The 21,413-nt window shown below is 44.2% G+C and overlaps 1 long non-coding RNA gene across 1 annotated transcript; it reads right to left on the bottom strand.

Moving 5' to 3' along the window:
* Nucleotides 1-1,015: 1,015 nt before the first annotated feature.
* Nucleotides 1,016-20,174, bottom strand: LOC109945485 (uncharacterized). The gene is made up of 3 exons (XR_002268682.2): nt 19,449-20,174; nt 1,336-1,559; nt 1,016-1,248 (listed from the first exon to the last, which is right to left on the bottom strand). It is a non-coding gene; the product is annotated as an uncharacterized lncRNA (long non-coding RNA).
* Nucleotides 20,175-21,413: the final 1,239 nt, after the last annotated feature.

Genomic DNA, 21,413 nt, shown 5'->3' with positions numbered 1-21,413 from the left:
TCTCTTAACTCACCATTAATGGAAATGATATTTTCACTGGCGGTTTGGTTAATAAAACCTCGAGTGGAAATTTACTTTTCACTGCTGTTTTTCTTTATTAGGCCATCAGTGGTATTGTTTTCGTTTTTTTCAAAATTTCAAACAAAACTGAATTTTACATATATTTACACAAACAAACAAATATATATATAACTGATGAACTGGTATCTAAATTTTAAATGTTTTTGTTCTCCTCCAGATTTAAGTTGTACGAAACTAATACAAGACCAATGCGCTATAAATGTGGAACTTCAAACAAAAACAACGATGAACATTGTGTTGACTGGATATTGTTCACAGTTGGGATCCAAGAGCAGAAATAGGATTGGGCCACACGCCATCACCTATTTTTTGTTTCTGCTTGCATCCTAGGATACAAACGAAAAAATATAGAGGCTTCAATTTTCTCTCTTCGCTACATTTTGGTCGTCATCATCTTATTTGTTCTAAACAATGGCCTTCTCCCTTCATTCACTTCTACCTTGCCTCATCTGCCCGTCGTCGTTGTCTCCCCCTCCGTCGGCCACCTCGTCGAAGGGCGAAGGGAATCAAAATGTTGCAATGCATCTTCGTCCTCTCCGATTTCAAGTAACCTTGGCTCTACAATCTCCCAATTTCTCTGGCTGCTAACAATCATCGCTTTGATTCAATATGTGTCATTCACTAAAGCATCACATAAGATCAATGATATCTATACCAAGACACCATTCAGTACCTTGATAGTTTCTTTCTCACCGTGTACCCGGAGTGCTGGCACCTCCTCGACTTCCCCGCGCTCAGGTTCCGGCCGTTTTACCCCCGGCACGCTCGTCTTCGCCAGCACCGTGGAGTCGTTCTACCTACTCTCTGACCTATTCTGCCTCCTGCCTCGTTCCTTGTTGAGCTCACGCGCCTCCGCGCAGCCGCCACCCCGAAAGACGTCATCCTCTCAACGCCAGAGACGACCACAGGGAGCACCGGGTGCAGCTCGGCTTCTCGTCCTCCATCGTGGAGCAGTTCCTTCTGCGACCATTCCTCGCCGGGAAGGAGTAGTAGAGATTACTTTGTCTGGTGAGCAGGCTCCAACACTAGGAACATCTTCTCCAACTTGGCGTTTGAGAGCACCTTGTTGGGGTCCAGCTCCATACGTGCCTTGTTATATGCATCCATAGGGAAACGCTTCCTCAGCCGGGCCTGGAGTTCGGCAAGTTCGTCCTTGTCTTTTGGAACCTATGAAGAGTGGAGAAAGAACAATCACCAGCCATGAAACTAAAATAACCCAATCAAATATCCGTGCAACGGTGCAAATGAGAAGACTTATGCTATTTTCACTTCTGAAGCCTAGGGAAAATAGGAAGAACACAAACAGTGTCTAAATAATTAATCTTGAAGCTAGTCGGCACCTTGATCTTGGTCCAGTGTTCATAGGCGGAATAATCATCCCAGAGACTTCGTGTCAGGCTCCTGTAACTGAAGAACTCTTCTGTGATTTCCTTCCTTTGGCGAGCATCAGATGTTGGCAGATACATTATAATACCAACCTGCATGGATCCCAGTGAGTTGGTCACAGAGACTATAGATGACTGGTGTAAAATAGAACCAGGTTTTGCAAGACAAGCCAAGCTTTCCAAAGCAGTCAAGAGTTGTAAAGTGTGACTGTGTCAGAATAGATGTGATTGTCTCACAAACATGAGAAAGATAACACCTACATACAGTAGAACACACTACTACAGCAAACCTCTGTACAGGCGGTTTGGTTAGCCTCTACACAGGCGGTTCCAGGAACCGCTTGTGGTGCACCGCCTGTGATGTAAAACAACATCACAGGCGGTCAATCAAAAACCGCCTGTGAAAGACACACATTACAGGCGGTCCAGTTCAAAGGAACCGCCTGTGATAGACACACATCACAGGCGGTTTCTTATCCTAGCCGCTTGTGTTAGCCACACATCACAGGCGGTTTTTAATATAAGTCCGACTGCATACAATATAAATCACAGACGGTTTTCAATATACAGATTCATATACAGAATTTTCAAACACAGATTATACACAGATTTCATACATAGATTCACACAGATTGCATACACAGATTTATACATATCAAGTTCCATAACAGGTTCCATACACAGATTCATCCACATATCAAGTTCCATCGTCATACACAGATTTATACACATATCAAGTTCCATAGACAACTAAACATCTCAAAGTTCCATAGACAACTAAACATCTAAAGTTCCTAACTAAAGACCTAAACACTGTGTGATATCGTGTACAAACTTAGTTCTGGGAATTGTTGCAAATTTCCATTTGTATTGTAGAATAGCCCTTGTTGATGAAGAACTTCACGGCGCATAAAGTAAAGCAAGTCTCTTACAACCTTAGCCACGCCGACGGAAACCATATCTCTTTCTAACCATTCAGCATTGATCTTGGATTTAGGAACCTGCAATGAAAGCAAAAAGCAAGCAGTGCTAAGAGTAATGTGATGAGCAACAATATAACATAAAAATTGCAACATAGACAATGATAGCGAACTTACATCCTCACGATTGACCATGTAATGGAAGGTGACACGACACCATTCACATACATAATAACCGCACAGGACAGTACCCGGAGGTTGTTTGTCACCATATGGAAATAATGATATTGACAAATTAGGCTTGTCCTCTGGATGTTCGCCGCCAAGATCTTTCCAATAAAAACAGTATGCACTGCATATAAGAATAGCATTGTGAGATTAAGAATACATTTGTTAAGTTGTAATAACTACAAGTGTGCAATAATAATCATACTTCTCTAAAATCTTCAAGAAGTCATTATACGTAGCCTTTTCCATTCTTAGTGAGTCGAAGACCACAACTTTACCATCCTTTGGAAAGATCATGATACAAATGTAGTGGTCACTATATAGACATAGACGAAAACACATGTTAAGATCACGATTGCCATAATTTATAGTTCAAAACCATGTCGATAACTTACTTAAAGTGGTGCGGAGCTATTATTAAGTCCTTGCCATGTTGTACATGATTATACATGGCTCGTCCAATGTATGCCGCCATTACCTTCATTTTCTTTCTCTGATTCTGTTTGACGGCTTTCTCAAATTCAGCATCGTCCAAGTCTTTGTATTCTTCTCCATGTCTCCGAGCAACTTCTTTGTAGCGAGCTTGGAATATCATCAACGGGTCAAGAAACCCTGTCTTAAGTTGTTTCTTCTTATCATCCATGTATTGCATCCTACGTGTAAAAGTGTAAATCGTTAGACGCTCGTTTATGTGTGCGTGTACAAAACTAACAAATATGAAAGTTTAGAGGTACTTACAAGCAAAAGAGGGTTAAGTAGTTGGTTTCCATCCTTTTGTCGGTGGTACAACGACCAGAGATCGTCAAAGAATAAAGCCGGTGTACTCTGTCCGGATGTGTGGTCACAAAATTTAAAGCCGCCCCGGCTTCATCTGTGCGCTTCTCTTCTGTTATGTCGGCTACTAAGATCACTTAGCACCCACTTAAGAGAAGAGAAGCGCACACATGAAGCCGGGGTGGCTTTAAATTTTGTGACCACACATCCGGATATAGTACACCGGCTTACCATCGTCTGGCCCCTTAACAAGCTCGCAGATGTCCTCAGCCCGAAGGTCGTTTGATGTCACCAAATGTTTCCAGCCCTCGGTGAAGCCCACAAATAACGGGCAGTGGTGGATGACAGGGCATATTCTCTTCTTGGGGTCCTTCAGCATTATAACATCACAGCCATGCCTTCTCTGTCTAACTGCATTGGAAAGTGCACTTCTATCTGCTCCGTGCTTCCCGACCCGATTCAGGCATTCAGCCGATGCCATTCTCCATATAAGTCCCAAACAGAGAATAGGGATGAGGTAGTCAAGATTGTAGGCGCTAGTGCTCAACTACTAGCATCTATAGATATGGACACAAGTCCAAATTTGGTGCTACTCGGCACCATCGATATCACTAGGGAAAAAAATACATCAAAGAGATCCACTTCCCAATAGTACTCGAAGATAGTTCATTGATTTGACACTCTCTAAGAGGTTCATACAAAATACATTATCTCTAAGAGTGAAACCTACGATACTCATATCGTGTTGTTTAGGACTAAACATCAACAACCCCTTGACTGGTCGCTATCATACTCAATTCCAAAATATTTTTCCAATATGTCGGCTTGAGTAAGGAGATCTGGGCTTGGGAGTTCCTCCAAATCATCTGCAGCTTCATCATCTTCAGCATATTGCAGGGCTTCATCTTGAATAATTTTAGCCCTCTTGGAGTCAGCATACTTTTTGATGGACAGAGCACACTTCTCAAGCATGTCGCATACATCTCCAATTTGAAACAAAGTGGTCTTAAGTGTGTACACTGATTCCGGTAACCCCATCAGTCACTAGACCGCGAATGATGTCAACATGTGTCTCGATGACTCAAACTGAGCTCTCAACCATGTCAAGTGGCTCTTTTTCCATCTCTGAAACTGAAAATGACCAAGTCTCACAATCAAAATTGAGATCGCAACAAAGGCAGGGATCAGAGGGAAAACAAGGATGTGGCTTATAGGGCAAAAAGAGGGGTCCAAATAACAATGTCATGGCTATGAACAAGTCAAAGATGGGAGATAAGAACAAGTCTTATAACATAGGGTTGGGAAGCAAAGATAGGTATTCAAAAAACTTAGAAGGGAGATAAGAACAAGTCTTATAACATAGGGAGATAATAACATTGTCATGGCTATGTACTTCCATGATGTATGTGGCCATAAGCACATTTGGCCTAATGATTATCAAACAAAGATAGGTAGTCAAAAAACACTAAAAATAGACTTCAATCGAAGGATACTAACACCTTAATGGTATACAAACATTTAATCAACAGGGATAAAAGAAATAAAAAAATTGATACATGAGAAGTAATTGACAACCAAACAATAAGCAATAAGCATATTGACAATATATGTAAGTGAAAACGCCAACAGTAATTAATCTAAGCACTGATAATCAGGGATAGCCATCGATTGGGCAGACTATTACTTTGTGAATAATGTATGCACCTCAACGCAGCAAGTGAAGCACTTATGAAATACTCCAAGTACTTAGGAAACCTTCATATACACAATGAAATGTTATTAAGAGCATTTTTCTGCTTGGCTCTTGAACTGAAATAAGAATGCATATACACAATTTGTAGAACATTGCTTGCTTGTAGCCAACAGACTGAATTACAACAGATCAAGAGATGCATACGACGACTAATCACCAACATTTGTATGGCGGCGTATGTGAATTAAGAGCTCGGGGAAGGAGAAATGGAACCTGAACTTCGACCTTACTTCGAGAGGAAGAAGAAAGAGCTCGTGGACAGCGGCGCTTCGGGCTCGGGGACCGTGACGGCGGCGCTTGGACTCGGGGACTCGGCGCTCGGGCTCGGGGACGGCGGACGCTCGGGCTCGGTGAAGGGGACGGCGGCGCTCGGGCTCGGTGAAGGGGACGGCGTTGCTCGGGCGCTCGGGCTCGGGGACGGGGACGGCGGCGCTTGAGCTCGGGGACGGGGACGGCGGCGCTCGGGCTCGTGCTCAGGGACGGGGACACGGCGGCAGCCTAGCGGCGCAACTGTGTCAGCTCAGGCGGGAAGAGTTAGGGTTCGTGCCAACCAACGAGCCTTTTATATTGTAAAGAATCCTAGGCGGATATTTAGCAAAACCGCCTATGATAGATAACATCACAGGTGGTTGTTTATTCCGACCGCCTGTGATAGATTAACTTCACAGGCGGTCGGAGTAAAAAACCGTCTGTGATGTTATCTATCACAGGCGGTTTTGCTAAATATCCGCCTGTGATGTGTGTACACTATAAAAGGACTAGCCCCCCACGGGTTCCAGAACCCTAACTCCCAGAACATTCACAGCACTGTAGCGGCGGCGGGGTTTTTTTGAGATCTACAGGGAGAAGGTTTTGTTTTTGATTTTATTGATTGATTTCAATAGTTTATGCATATATATGATCTCCATTTGTTTTCTTTCTCATTTTGATGCGATTTTTTGCCTCAATTTTGTAATATAGACCGGATTTGAAGAAAAGCTTTGGAATTCAAGATTTGGACTTATAATAGTTGATCTAGTTTAAAGATTCTTTAAAAACACAGTTGTCTCACCTCAAGGTACTTATTGTTGCAATGTTTGTTTCATTTTCATGCACATCAATTCGTTTCATGTTTTATGGATGAATTCAATTAATTAATGATTTTATTCATGTTAATCAATATAGGGATAGGTAATGGACCGAGGTTGGATGTACAATGTGCCAAGACCACATCCGTCGTATATTCGAAATTTGAGAAGCTTCATTGAAGCGGCCAACAAGCACACGAATTTGCGAAAGAGCAAGGAGATATTATGTCCATGCATCGATTGTGATAATAAGATAGCTTGGAGAGATACAGGAGTAATCCAATCACATCTGCTAAAAAGAGGGTTTAAAAACAATTACACGATATGGTCAGAACATGGTGAGTTGGATCCGTGTGAAGTGCCTGGTAATGACGAGAGAGTTGTCGGAATTTTAGATCTTAAAGTTGATGGTAAAGTGGATAATGTGGATGCTAATCAAGATTTTGAAGAATTTGATTGCGAAGAGATGTTGCGCCATATGGAACCAGAAATGTTGAGTTCTGTGGGATCGCAGAAAGGGCTATCTAAAATGGAGGGACTGGAAAGTGCCTCAAAAGAACCTTTATATGATGAATCAAAGGGTTGTGACAAAGAGTTTACTACACTGCGTACAGTTCTAGAACTTCTGAAGTTGAAGGCTAGCGCCGGATGGTCTGATACTAGCTTCACAGATCTTTTGAATTTTCTGTCCCAATTACTACCAAAACCCAACAAACTACCAACAAGCACTTATAAAGCGAAGAAGCTTATATCTCCCATAGCTCTGGGTGTGCAAAAAATTCATGCATGTCCAAACCATTGTATTCTGTATCGTGGCGATTTTGAGAACGCATCAAGATGCCCAGTTTGCAATGTCAGTCGATACAAGAAGAGCTACAATCAAGACTGTGTAAAAAAATTCCCGAAGAAAAATAAAAACAAGAAATCCACTATTGGACTTGAAAGTGACGATGACACTTTTGATGACATGGATGGGAAAAAGAAGTCAAAGATCCCAGCTTTGGTGATGTGGTATCTTCCAGTAATTGATCGCTTAAAACGTTTGTTCTCAAATCCTAGGGAGGCTGAGCTTATGCGTTGGCATGCTGAAAATCGCAAGCAGAATAACAAACAGATTTGACACCCTGCTGATGCATCACAATGGGAAAATTTCGATCTTATGTATCCTGAGTTTGCCAAAGAATCCAGAAATGTTAGATTTGCTTTGGGTACAGATGGAATGAATCCATTTGGTGAAAAAAGAAGTGTACATAACACCTGGCCCGTGACTTTAACGATGTACAACCTTCCATCATGGCTGTGTCACAAAAGGAAGTACATTATGTTGACTATTCTTATTCAAGGTCCGAAATCAGTTGGTGTTGATATTGATGTGTTTCTAGAACTGAAAGGGAAATGTGCCCTTGGGCCATTTCTAAGTATTTTGGTGATTGAGTGCAAACACAAGTGCTTAAATGTGAAAATGTGCCCATGGTTGAACAAAGTGCAAATCACAAGTAAAGGTATGTTTCTAAGCCTTAGTACATTGGTTTTGTGTACTAATATCTTGTCTAAGTGTTAGAAACAGAAAGAAGAAGAGAAGAGAAGACTTGACTGTGTACAGTCAAGGGGCTGTTTCGGTCTGGGGTACCGGACTGTCCGGTGGTGCACCGGACAGTGTCCGGTGGTGCACCGGACAGTGTCCGGTGCGCCAGGCTGCCTCGGCCGAAGAGGCCGCTCTCGGGTTTTTCTCCGGCGACTTCGGCTAAAATTCACCGGACTGTCCGGTGTGCACCGGACTGTCCGGTGAGCCAACGGTCGGCCGGGCCAACGGTCGGCCGCGCGATCGGCGCGCGACACGTGGCCGAGCCAACGGTCGGAAGGAAGCACCGGACTGTCCGGTGTGCACCGGACTGTCCGGTGTGCACCGGACTGTCCGGTGCGCCAGATCTGCAACGGTCGGCAACGGTCGGCTGCGCCTGTTAAGGAAAGGAATCGGGCACCGGACACTGTCCGGTGTGCACCGGACTGTCCGGTGCGCCCGACGACAGAAGGCAAGGATAGCCTTCCAGATGTGTTCTCAACGGCTCCTAGCTGCCTTGGGGCTATAAAAGGGACCCCTAGGCGCATGGAGGAGTACACCAAGCATTCCTACAACTCTTCTAAGCACCAAGACATCAATCTCACGCATTCGTTTCATTGTGATAGCATATAGAGCTCTTGTGGAGTTGTGAACTCTTTGTGTTGCGTTGCGAGCTCTTGTTGCGACTTGTGTGCGTGTTGTTGCTCTGATTTTCGAGTCTTGTGTGCGTTGCTCATTCCCACCTTACTCCGTATTTCTTTGTGAACTCAATTGTAAGGGCGAGAGACTCCAAGTTGTGGAGATTCCTCGCAAACGGGAAAAGATCAAAGGAAAGAAAAACACCGTGGTATTCAAGTTGATCATTGGATCACTTGAGAGGAGTTGAGTGCAACTCTCGTCCGTTGGGACGCCACAACGTGGAGTAGGCAAGTTTTGTACTTGGCCGAACCACGGGATAACCACCGTGTCAACTCTGTGATTGCTTTCTTGTGGTTATCGTGTTTTGAGTTCTCTCTAGCCACTTGGCCATACTTGTGCTAACCCTTAACAAGTTTTTGTGGCTTAAGTTTTGAACTTTTACAGGATCACCTATTCACCCCCCCCTCTAGGTGCTCTCAATTGGTATCGGAGCCGTTCTCTTCAAGAAAGGGACTAACCGCCCGAAGAGATGGATCCTAAGGGGAAGGGAATTGTGATCAACGACAAGGAGAAGGAGTCCTTCGTCAACGAGCCAAGGGATGACAAGTCCAATGACTCGGGCTCGGGCCACAAGCGAAGAGATGGGAAGAAGAAGAAGACAAGACGCATCAAGGAGATCGTCTACTACGACAGCGATGAGTCCTCTTCTTCCCAAAAGGACGACGACCACGACAAACAAAGGAAACCGGTTAATTCTAACTTTTCTTTTGACTACTCTCGTATTTCGCAAAGTTCAAATTCACATTTGCTTTCTATTAAACTCGGCAAGCCCCCACACTTTGATGGGGAGGACTATGGATTTTGGAGCCACAAAATGCGTAGTCACCTATTCTCTCTCCATCCTAGCATATGGGAGATTGTAGATAGTGGAATGCACTTTAATAGTTCGGATAGTCCTATATTCATTAATGAGCAAATCCATAAGAATGCACAAGCTACTACTGTTCTTCTAGCCTCATTGTGCAGGGATGAATATAATAAAGTGAGTGGCTTGGATAACGCCAAGCAAATCTGGGATACTCTCAAGATCTCTCATGAGGGAAATGACGCTACCTTGCTCACCAAAATGGAGTTGGTGGAGGGCGAGCTTGGACGGTTCGCGATGATAAGGGGCGAGGAGCCAACTCAAACATACAACCGGCTCAAGACCCTTGTCAACAAGATAAGGAGCTATGGAAGCACGCGATGGACGGACCACGACGTCGTCCGCCTAATGCTAAGGTCCTTTACTGTTCTTGATCCTCATTTGGTGAATAATATTCGTGAGAATCCCAGGTACACCAAAATGTCGCCCGAAGAAATTCTTGGAAAATTTGTAAGCGGGCGGATGATGATCAGGGAGGCAAGGTACGTCGATGACGCGTTGAACGGTCCAATCCACGAGCCTCAACCCATTGCTCTCAAGGCATCGAGGAGCAAGGAGGCACTACCAAGCAAGGTGGCGCAAATTGAGGCGGCCGGGCTTAATGATGAAGAAATGGCTCTCATCATTAAGCGCTTCAAGACGGTGCTAAAGGGTCGCAATGGACAGCCGAGCAAGACTAAGACCAAGGGGAAGCGATCATGCTTCAAATGCGGTAAGCTTGGTCATTTTATTGCTAACTGTCCTGATAATGAAAGTGACTAGGAAAAGGGAAACAAGAGGGAAAAGAAGAAGCATTATAAGAAGGCAAAGGGTGAGGCGCATCTAGGCAAGGAGTGGGACTCGAATTGCTCCTCGTCCGACTCCGACAATGAAGGACTCGCCGCCACCACCTTCAACAAATCAACCCTCTTCCCCAACGAGCGTCACACATGCCTTATGGCAAGGGAGAAGAAGGTATGTACTCGCAACTCTACCTATGCTTCTTCAAGTGAGGACGAATCTAGTGATGAGGATGAAGTAGATTATTCATGTTTGTTCAAGGGCTTAGATAGATCTAAGATAGACAAAATTAATGAATTAATTGATGCCTTGAATGAAAAGAATATACTTTTAGAAAAGCAAGAGGATTTGTTGTATGAAGAGCATGATAAATTTGTTGAGGCACAAAAATCCTATGCTTTAGAAATTAAAAGAAATGAAATGCTTTCTTTTGAACTATCTACTTGTCATGAAACCATTTCTACTTTGAAAGGTGTCAACAATGATTTAAATGCTAAATTAGAAGTAGCAAATAAATCCAATTCTTGTGTAGAACATGTTGAAAGTTGTACTAGGTGTAAAGATTTTGACGTTGATGCTTGTAGTGAACACCTAGTTTCAATTTCCAAGCTTAATGATGAACTGGCTAGTCTTAATGCTCAACTTAAGACTAGCAAGAATGATTTCGATAAGCTAAAATTTGCAAGGGATGCCTACACAATTGGTAGACACCCCTCAATTAAGGATGGACTTGGCTTCAAGAGAGAAGCTAAGAACTTAACAAGCCATAAGGCTCCCATTCCCGCCAAGGAGAAAGGGAAGGCCCCTATGGCTAGTAATGTGCAAAAGAACCATGCTTTCATGTACCATGATAGGAGATATTCTAGAAATGCTTTTAGAGGTCATGATGTGTTTGATTCACATGCTTATGACTCTTATGCTATGACTGCTTCTAGTTCTCATGTTATGCATGGTAGAAATATGTCTAGGAGAAATGCTATTCATCATGTGCCTAGAAAGAATGTTATTCATGCTCCTAGGAAAGTAGTGAGTGAACCTTCTACAATTTATTGTGCTTTGAATACTTCATTTGCAATTTGTAGAAAGGATAGAAAAGTAATTGCTAGGAAGTTAGGGGCAAGATGCAAGGGAGATAAAACTTGCATTTGGGTCCCTAAGAATATTTGTGCTAACCTTGCAGGACCCAACATGAGTTGGGTACCTAAAACCCAAGCCTAAATTTGCCTTGCAGGTTTATGCATCCGGGGGTTCAAGCTGGATTATAGACAGCGGATGCACAAACCATATGACGGGGGAGAAGAAGATGTTCACCTCCTACGTCAAGAATAAGGATTCCCAAGATTCAATCATATTCGGTGATGGGAATCAAGGCAAGGTAAAAGGGTTAGGTAAAATTGCAATCTCAAATGAGCACTCAATTTCTAATGTGTTTTTAGTTGAGTCCTTGGGATATAATTTGCTATCTGTTAGTCAATTATGCAACATGGGGTATAACTGTTTATTTACAAATGTAGATGTGTCTGTCTTTAGAAGAAGTGATGGTTCACTAGCTTTTAAGGGTGTATTAGACGGCAAACTTTATTTAGTTGATTTTGCAAAAGAAGAGGCCGGTCTAGATGCATGCTTAATAGCTAAGACTAGCATGGGCTGGCTGTGGCATCGCCGCTTAGCACATGTGGGGATGAAGAACCTTCACAAGCTTCTAAAGGGAGAACACGTGATAGGTTTGACTAACGTGCAATTCGAAAAAGATAGACCTTGTGCAGCTTGTCAAGCAGGGAAACAGGTGGGAGGCTCTCATCACACCAAAAATGTGATGACGACATCAAGACCCTTGGAGATGCTGCATATGGACCTTTTTGGACCCGTCGCCTATCTGAGCATAGGAGGAAGTAAGTATGGTTTAGTTATTGTTGATGACTTTTCCCGCTTCACTTGGGTGTTCTTTTTACAGGAAAAGTCCGAAACCCAAGGGACCCTCAAACGCTTCCTCAGGAGAGCTCAAAACGAGTTTGAGCTCAAAGTGAAGAAGATAAGGAGCGACAACGGATCCGAGTTCAAGAACCTTCAAGTGGAGGAGTTCCTTGAAGAGGAAGGGATCAAGCACGAGTTCTCCGCTCCCTACACACCACAGCAAAATGGTGTGGTAGAGAGGAAGAACAGGACGCTCATCGACATGGCGAGGACGATGCTAGGAGAGTTCAAGACCCCCGAGTACTTTTGGACGGAAGCCGTGAATACGGCTTGCCACGCCATCAACAGGGTCTACCTTCATCGCCTCCTCAAGAAGACGTCGTATGAGCTACTAACCGGTAACAAACCCAATGTATCTTACTTTCGTGTATTTGGGAGCAAGTGCTACATTCTAGTGAAGAAAGGTAGAAATTCTAAGTTTGCTCCCAAAGCTGTAGAAGGGTTTTTGTTAGGTTATGACTCAAATACAAAGGCGTATAGAGTCTTCAACAAATCATCGGGTTTGGTTGAAGTCTCTAGCGACGTTGTATTTGATGAGACTAATGGCTCTCCAAGAGAGCAAGTTATTGATTCTGATGATGTAGATGAAGAAGATGTTCCGATGACTGCTATACGAACCATGGCGATTGGAGACGTTCGGCCACAGGAACAATATGAACGAGATCAACCTTCTCCCTCAACTAAGGTGCATCCCCCAACTCAAGACGATGAACAGGTTCATCAACAGGAGGCGTGTGATCAAGGGGGAGCACAAGTTGATCATGTGATGGAGGAAGAAGCGCAACCGGCACCTCCAACCCAAGTTCGAGCGATGATTCAAAGGGATCATCCCGTCGACCAAATTCTGGGTGACATCAGCAAGGGAGTAACTACTCGTTCTCGATTAGTTAATTTTTGTGAGCATTACTCTTTTGTCTCTTCTATTGAGCCTTTCAGGGTAGAGGAGGCCTTGCTAGATCCGGACTGGGTGTTGGCCATGCAGGAGGAGCTCAACAACTTCAAGAGAAATGAAGTTTGGACGCTGGTGCCTCGTCCGAAGCAAAATGTTGTGGGAACCAAATGGGTGTTCCGCAACAAACAGGACGAGCACGGGGTGGTGACAAGAAACAAGGCTCGACTTGTGGCAAAAGGTTATGCCCAAGTCGCAGGTTTGGATTTTGAGGAGACTTTTGCTCCTGTGGCTAGGCTAGAGTCAATTCGAATCTTGCTAGCATATGCCGCTCACCATTCTTTCAGGTTGTTCCAAATGGATGTGAAGAGCGCTTTCCTCAACGGGCCTATAAAGGAGGAGGTGTACGTAGAGCAACCCCCTGGCTTCGAGGATGAACGGTTCCCCGACCACGTGTGTAAGCTCTCTAAGGCGCTCTATGGACTTAAGCAAGCCCCAAGAGCATGGTATGAATGCCTTAGAGATTTCTTGATTGCTAATGCTTTCAAGGTTGGGAAAGCCGATCCAACTCTTTTCACTAAGACATGTGATGGTGATTTGTTTGTGTGCCAAATTTATGTCGATGACATAATATTTGGTTCTACTAACCAAAAGTCTTGTGAAGAGTTTAGCAGGGTGATGACGCAAAAATTCGAGATGTCGATGATGGGCGAGTTGAACTACTTCCTTGGGTTCCAAGTGAAGCAACTCAAGGACGGCACCTTCATCTCCCAAACGAAGTATACACAAGATCTGCTAAAGCGGTTTGGGATGAAGGACGCCAAGCCCGCAAAGACTCCTATGGGAACCGACGGACACACCGACCTCAACAAAGGAGGTAAGTCCGTTGATCAAAAAGCATACCGGTCAATGATAGGGTCATTACTTTACTTATGTGCTAGTAGACCGGATATTATGCTTAGCGTGTGCATGTGTGCTAGATTTCAATCCGATCCTAAGGAATGTCACTTAGTGGCGGTGAAGCGAATCCTTAGATATTTAGTTGCTACGCCTTGCTTCGGGCTCTGGTATCCAAAGGGGTCTACCTTTGACTTGGTTGGATACTCAGATTCCGACTATGCTGGATGTAAGGTCGATAGGAAGAGTACATCGGGGACGTGCCAATTCTTAGGAAGGTCCCTGGTGTCATGGAATTCTAAGAAACAAACTTCCGTTGCCCTATCCACCGCTGAGGCCGAGTATGTTGCCGCAGGACAGTGTTGCGCGCAACTACTTTGGATGAGGCAAACCCTCCGGGACTTTGGCTACAATCTGAGCAAAGTCCCACTCCTATGTGATAATGAGAGTGCTATCCGCATGGCGGAGAATCCTGTTGAGCACAGCCGCACAAAGCACATAGACATCCGGCATCACTTTTTGAGAGACCACCAGCAAAAGGGAGATATCGAAGTGTTTCATGTTAGCACCGAGAACCAGCTAGCCGATATCTTCACTAAGCCTCTAGATGAGAAGACCTTTTGCAGATTGCGTAGTGAGCTAAATGTCTTAGATTCGCGGAACCTGGATTGAATTGTAGCATACATGTATTTATGCTTTTGATCATGTTCCTCTTTGCATTTTGTTGCTTATTGTGGTGCTCAAGTTGTACAAACACTCCCTGGACCTCACAAGTCCGTTGCAAAGTGATGCACATGTTTAGGGGGAGATGTGTTACAACTTGACCCTTTGAGACTAACCATGTGCTTGAGTTTGATGATTTAGTCTCGAAGGAGGATTGAAAGGGAAACGGTGGACTTGGACCATGAAAGACTTCCACTGCACTCCGATGAGAGGGTAACTAATTCCAAGTTCATCTCATGAACTCTTATTTCCATTTGCTCTTAATTGAAGATTTTGGTGAGGCAATGAGGTTATTAGGCCAAAATTGATCCCGTTTTGGTGCTTGATGCCAAAGGGGGAGAAAATAAAGGCCAAAGCGATAAATGGATCAGCTACCACTTGAGAGATTTGAAAATAGTAGAATAGAGTTTTTGTTTTGTCAAAAGCTTTTGTCTCTTATTGTCTCTATTGCCAAAAGTTGGCTTCTTGTGGGGAGAAGTGTTGATTATGGGAAATTGGGGGAGTTTTTGAAATCTTTGATCAATCTCCTTTGGAATGACTCTCTTTACGCTTCAACATGTGTGTTTGACTTAGAGATAGAGATTTGAGTTTGATTTCAAAAACAAACCAAGTGGTGGCAAAGGATGATCCATATATGCCAAAATTGAATCAAAACCAATTTGAGTTTTTATTTGAAGTGATTTTGCACTTGTTCTAGTTGCTTTATGTTGTGTTGGCATAAATCACCAAAAAGGGGGAGATTGAAAGGGAAATGTGCCCTTGGGCCATTTCTAAGTATTTTGGTGATTGAGTGCAAACACAAGTGCTTAAATGTGAAAATGTGCCCATGGTTGAACAAAGTGCAAATCACAAGTAAAGGTATGTTTCTAAGCCTTAGTACATTGGTTTTGTGTACTAATATCTTGTCTAAGTGTTAGAAACAGAAAGAAGAAGAGAAGAGAAGACTTGACTGTGTACAGCCAAGGGGCTGTTTCGGTCTGGGGTACCGGACTGTCCGGTGGTGCACCGGACAGTGTCCGGTGCGCCAGGCTGCCTCGGCCGAAGAGGCCGCTCTCGGGTTTTTCTCCGGCGACTTCGGCTAAAATTCACCGGACTGTCCGGTGTGCACCGGACTGTCCGGTGAGCCAACGGTCGGCCGGGCCAACGGTCGGCCGCGCGATCGGCGCGCGACACGTGGCCGAGCCAACGGTCGGAAGGAAGCACCGGACTGTCCGGTGTGCACCGGACTGTCCGGTGCGCCAGATCTGCAACGGTCGGCAACGGTCGGCTGCGCCTGTTAAGGAAAGGAATCGGGCACCGGACACTGTCCGGTGTGCACCGGACTGTCCGGTGCGCCCGACGACAGAAGGCAAGGATAGCCTTCCAGATGTGTTCTCAACGGCTCCTAGCTGCCTTGGGGCTATAAAAGGGACCCCTAGGCGCATGGAGGAGTACACCAAGCATTCCTACAACTCTTCTAAGCACCAAGACATCAATCTCACGCATTCGTTTCATTGTGATAGCATATAGAGCTCTTGTGGAGTTGTGAACTCTTTGTGTTGCGTTGCGAGCTCTTGTTGCGACTTGTGTGCGTGTTGTTGCTCTGATTTTCGAGTCTTGTGTGCGTTGCTCATTCCCACCTTACTCCGTATTTCTTTGTGAACTCAATTGTAAGGGCGAGAGACTCCAAGTTGTGGAGATTCCTCGCAAACGGGAAAAGATCAAAGGAAAGAAAAACACCGTGGTATTCAAGTTGATCATTGGATCACTTGAGAGGAGTTGAGTGCAACTCTCGTCCGTTGGGACGCCACAACGTGGAGTAGGCAAGTTTTGTACTTGGCCGAACCACGGGATAACCACCGTGTCAACTCTGTGATTGCTTTCTTGTGGTTATCGTGTTTTGAGTTCTCTCTAGCCACTTGGCCATACTTGTGCTAACCCTTAACAAGTTTTTGTGGCTTAAGTTTTGAACTTTTACAGGATCACCTATTCACCCCCCCCCCCCTCTAGGTGCTCTCAAGAACCTCTTATGGAAGATATGACAAAGCTCTGGAATGAAGGAGTTAGAATATGGGATGAGTATTGCCATGAGTATTTCAACTTAAGAGCAATTATATTTGTTACCATCCATGATTCTCCCGGTGGCGCCACACTATCAGGGCAAAAGACTAAAGGAAAGAATGGTTGTGTAGTGTGCGTCGATGGAACTGCTTCCATGTACCTTAAATCATCCAAGAAGTTGGTGTTCATGGGACACAGTCGGTTCTTGATGAAGCAGCATAAGTACCGAAAGATGAAAGAGGAATTTAACAATCAACTGGAAAGTGAAGGTGCACCAAAGCCTTATAGTGGGAAACTTGTTTTTGAAATTGTAAAGAACATTCATGTTGTATTCGGAAAGGGAAAAAACAAAGGAGAAAAGGGAAAGAGAACTGACCCTTCAACTTACACAACTTTCAAGAAGCAATCAATTTTTTTCAAGTACCTCCCATACTGGAAGGATATGGAAATTTGCCACAGCATTGATTTGATGCATGTAACAAAAAATGTTTTTGACAGCATCATTGGAACTTTGCTGGGCATGCCGAGTAAGACAAAAGACGGACTCAAATCACACAATGATTTAGTAGATCTTCAAATCAGACCGGAACTTCATCTAGTGGATAGTGGCAAAGGGAAGCCTTACCTCCCCCTAGCTAGCTACAACTTGTCAGTTGAGGAGAGAACAAAGATTTGCAAATGTTTGCGTGGGGTCAAAGTGCCCACAGGTTTCTCATCCAATATCAGCAAACTAGTCAGGATGAAGGACTTGTCTCTATTTGGCTACAACTCTCATGACTGTCATGTGATGATGACGGTGTTCCTCCCAATTGCGGTAAGAGCCCTCGAAACAGAGCATGTCAAAGTTGTCATCACACGCTTGTGTTACTTTTTCAATGCGGTTTCACAAAAAGTAATAGCTTTAGAAGACTTGGACTATCTAAAGGCATACATCATCGAGACTATGTGCAAGCTTGAAATGTGTTTTCCTCCATCATTTTTTGATATGCAAGTACACCTAATCATACATCTCGTGGATCAGATAAAAATATTAGGGCCACTATATTTACATCATATGTTTCAGTTGGAGCGATACCTGGGAGTATTAAAATGTTATGTGCGAAATCGCGCTCACCCAGAGGGTTCAATCATGGAGGGATACACTACAGAAGAAGTGATTGAGAGCTGTATAGATTACATCAGTGACGGAACAATGATAGGTGTGCCTGTACCTAAACATGAGGGTAAACTATGTGGGAGAGGGAGAATGGGCAAGAAAACTTTTCGTGTTGAGGATTACAAGCTAGTACATTGTGCTCATGGTAGTGTACTACAACATCTCACGATAGCCGAGCCTTACATAGAGGAACACCTGAATGAGCTTCGTAAAGAAAATCAGAACCGCACAGAGGACTGGATCATGAGGGAGCACAAACATCGTTTCAGCGAATGGTTAATGGACAAAGACATCCCATTCGGAAACTCTTTGGAAGAGAAAACAATGAAGAATTTGGCTTCTGGGCCATCGTGTTTTGTGACATCATGGCAAGCATATGACATCAATGGGTACACATTCTATACTAAATCAAAAGACATGAAAAGTGTTGCACAAAATAGCGGTGTTCGTATCGATGCTTTTGACCTACATGGACAAAAGACCACATATTTTGGATTCATAGAGGAAATATGTGAACTTGATTATGGCCCAAGCATGAAAATACCCTTATTTAAGTGCCAATGGGTACAACATCCCGTGGGGGTGATAGTGGATAACTACGGACTCACACTGGTAGACTTAAAGAAAGTAGGATATAAAGATGACCCATGGGTTCTCGCCGAATGTGTTGCACAAGTGTTCTATATACTCGATCCAGCAGATGAGAAGATGCATGTAGTTATTTCTGGAAAGCAAAAAATTGTTGGAGTTGAGAATGTGGGAGACCAAGATGAGGAATACAATAAGTATGAAGAGATGTTCGTCTTTAACGGTCCAGAGAGAATCAAGCGTGTGGAAAAGAAAATTGATAAGAACTTAAAGCCATACATGCGGAAAAATGGTAGTTCATGAAAAAATGTATGAATCAAATTGTATTTGTTATCATGTATGATCGACTATGAATTGTGGTTGCCAATTAATTTAAAATCTCTCTAGTTATCTATGTGTGCTATTATAATTCATTTAAATTGTATTTGCATATTTTTGTTAAAAATTAAATATTAATTCATTTAAATTGTATTTGCATATTTCTGTTAAAAATTAAAATATTTTCATATTTAAATTGTATTTTTCATATTTTCACAATCACAGGCGGTTTTTCCTTAGGGTCCGTTTGTGAAAAGGATAGAGCACCACAGGCGGTTCTAAACAAAAACCGCTTGTGATACTATTACATCACAGGCATACCGAACCGCCTGTGACATCACATGCGGTTTTCTAACCGAACCGCCTGTGATGTAAAAAGTCTACCGCTTGTATAGAGCCAAATTGTACTAGTGACAATTTGGTACTATCATCTACGCTGAAGAAACGATGTCCCTCGTATTTGTCGGAGTAGAGGAAGCAAAAAAGCAAGTTATGCTACTATATTTAGCAGAAACTATCAGAAGAGAGTAGAGGACACAATCGAATTGCCTTTTTATCACACCATGGCGAACTGAATTTAATTACCAAAATATTGCTTTTTTTGAACCAAATTATAAGCAAAGAAACCAATACAAACAAACCAGAATGAGTTGCAAAAGAGCTTTTAGGCAGGTGATTACAAGTGGCAATAGCAGCACAGATTAACATACAGAAAACATAAGAACTATTGGACAAGAACAAATTAATTACCCATGAAAATACATCATCTTCTTCAGAGCTTGATCCCGGGCTCATCGGGCTCTTGCTGCGAGCAGTCCAACGCTGCTCAATAGGTCCAGGTGCGGGTATCTCCTCCTTTCAATCAACTGCAACAGCTTATCTATATAATCAAGATCCTTCATACTTGGCTTTGCTAGGGTTCCGGTGGGGAAGAAGTTTTCAGAAACCCACTGCTGCCCACCACAATCGAAGCCTAGTATTTCATCACTCCAGCCCATGCGATACCCTTCTGACTTCTTCCAATACTCAGCTTCCGCTTTATTGATTTTCACCACATGATCTATATCTAGAGGATCAAGGGCAAGCAGCTTGTCCCTCAGCTCAGTAAATGAAAGTGTATCTATTTATGGGTCTTTACTTTCTGTTTCAGTTCTGAAAAGCATCTATAAGGTGGCGTAAGTGGAAAAAAACAAGCAAACACATTGTTGAATACAGCTAGAAAATTTCACAGAAAACTAAACAATTTTCATTTTTACTTCAGTTGAGTAGATCAAATAGCAACAGCATTTGAATATTCCAGTTGACTGCATAAACCAATCTTCCAATTTTCTGTGCATATCAATCAAAAGTACAGGAACTGAATGCTCAAAGGTAAGCCTAACGTAGACTTCTTGCATCACCTTTTTCAGTCAAAAGGGCAAGATAAGCCGGAAGCACCCCTTCATAGTTCAATTATAGAAATCCACCAGAAGTTTAACACAGAATTTAAAATCTCAGGGACGCACGCGGGAGGTGGCAGCGGCGGAGGCTGCGGGGGCGAGAGGACCTTGGCGGCGAGCGCGACCGCGGTGGGCGGCGACGGAGGACGAGGCCGGGAAGGCGCCGAACGCGGTGCCGTCGCGAACCGGTTGGCGGTCGTCCTGTTGGAAGAGCGCCCAGAGAGTGCTCCGCCCGCGCACGTCGCACGACCGCCGTTGTGGCTTGCCCGCGGCGGCCAGCGCGTCACCCTCGCGCCCGCAGGAGAAGGACTTGCAGCGGCAGAAGTCCGGCAGCGCGGCGACGCCGAAGCCCGACGGAGCCCCGCCGGCGGCGGCTAACGGCCAGGAGAAGAGCGAGCGGATGGCGGAGGTGGACCTGCGGCCCGGCGCGGCGGCCGCGGCGGAGGTGGACTGAGCCCCCTTCCATTGACGGCATGGGGAGGAGGGTGGAGCGGAGATCCTCGTCCGTTGATGGCATCCATTGTTGGTAGGAGGCGATGGGGCGGATTCGAGGCCATCCGTTGATGGCGTCCGTTGTTGGTAGGAGAACCCCTTGATGGCGGCACGGAGAGAGCCGAGCGTGGCGATCTAGGGCGGAGGATGTCGCGGACGCTGATCTGAGAGAGACCGCGGGGATTGCGGGAGAGATGAGAATGGGGCGAGGAGAGATGGCGGACGCGACCGCGCAGGCGTGGATGGACGCGTATCGCGGTAGTGAGCGGCGATTGCGGGAGACAGAGGCGGGGGCAGTTGCCGCGGGGCGAGGAGGCAGAACCACGGGGTGTGGATGCCTACGGTAGAGACTTAAGGAGTAGTAGAGATGTGCATAGGTCCTCAATTATTCCATACAATACATCTTCGATCAAGTTCTTCGGCTTTTCTCATTTAAATTCATGTAGATGAAGTTTATAAACATCATCTATTTCACTAGATAATACAGTTTCATCTTTAATGACATAAATACATACATGAGTATTACTAATAATACATGTCCAGGGTTCATGATCTATTGTCCGTTCTGTCTCATGAACTCGCACACATAGAACCCAAATAGGACCGATCCGGATAGTTGCTTGTGGCACTACATACCGGAAGATTGGTTATTTAGTTGCAAAATTGTCCTATGGACGTACATGTATGATAAGTATTCATAAATTCACATACTTACCAGGCATTTATAGTGGATGTTTAATGGCACGCATTGTTTCGATAGGTCGTACTTTCCACCTCTGATCTT

The sequence above is a fragment of the Zea mays genome, chromosome 4 (genome assembly GCF_902167145.1).
Source record: "Zea mays cultivar B73 chromosome 4, Zm-B73-REFERENCE-NAM-5.0, whole genome shotgun sequence".
Classification (NCBI taxonomy): Eukaryota; Viridiplantae; Streptophyta; class Magnoliopsida; order Poales; family Poaceae; genus Zea; species Zea mays.
The sequence above is the reverse complement of the archived record's forward strand: the minus strand, read 5'-3'. Positions and strand labels throughout refer to the sequence as shown.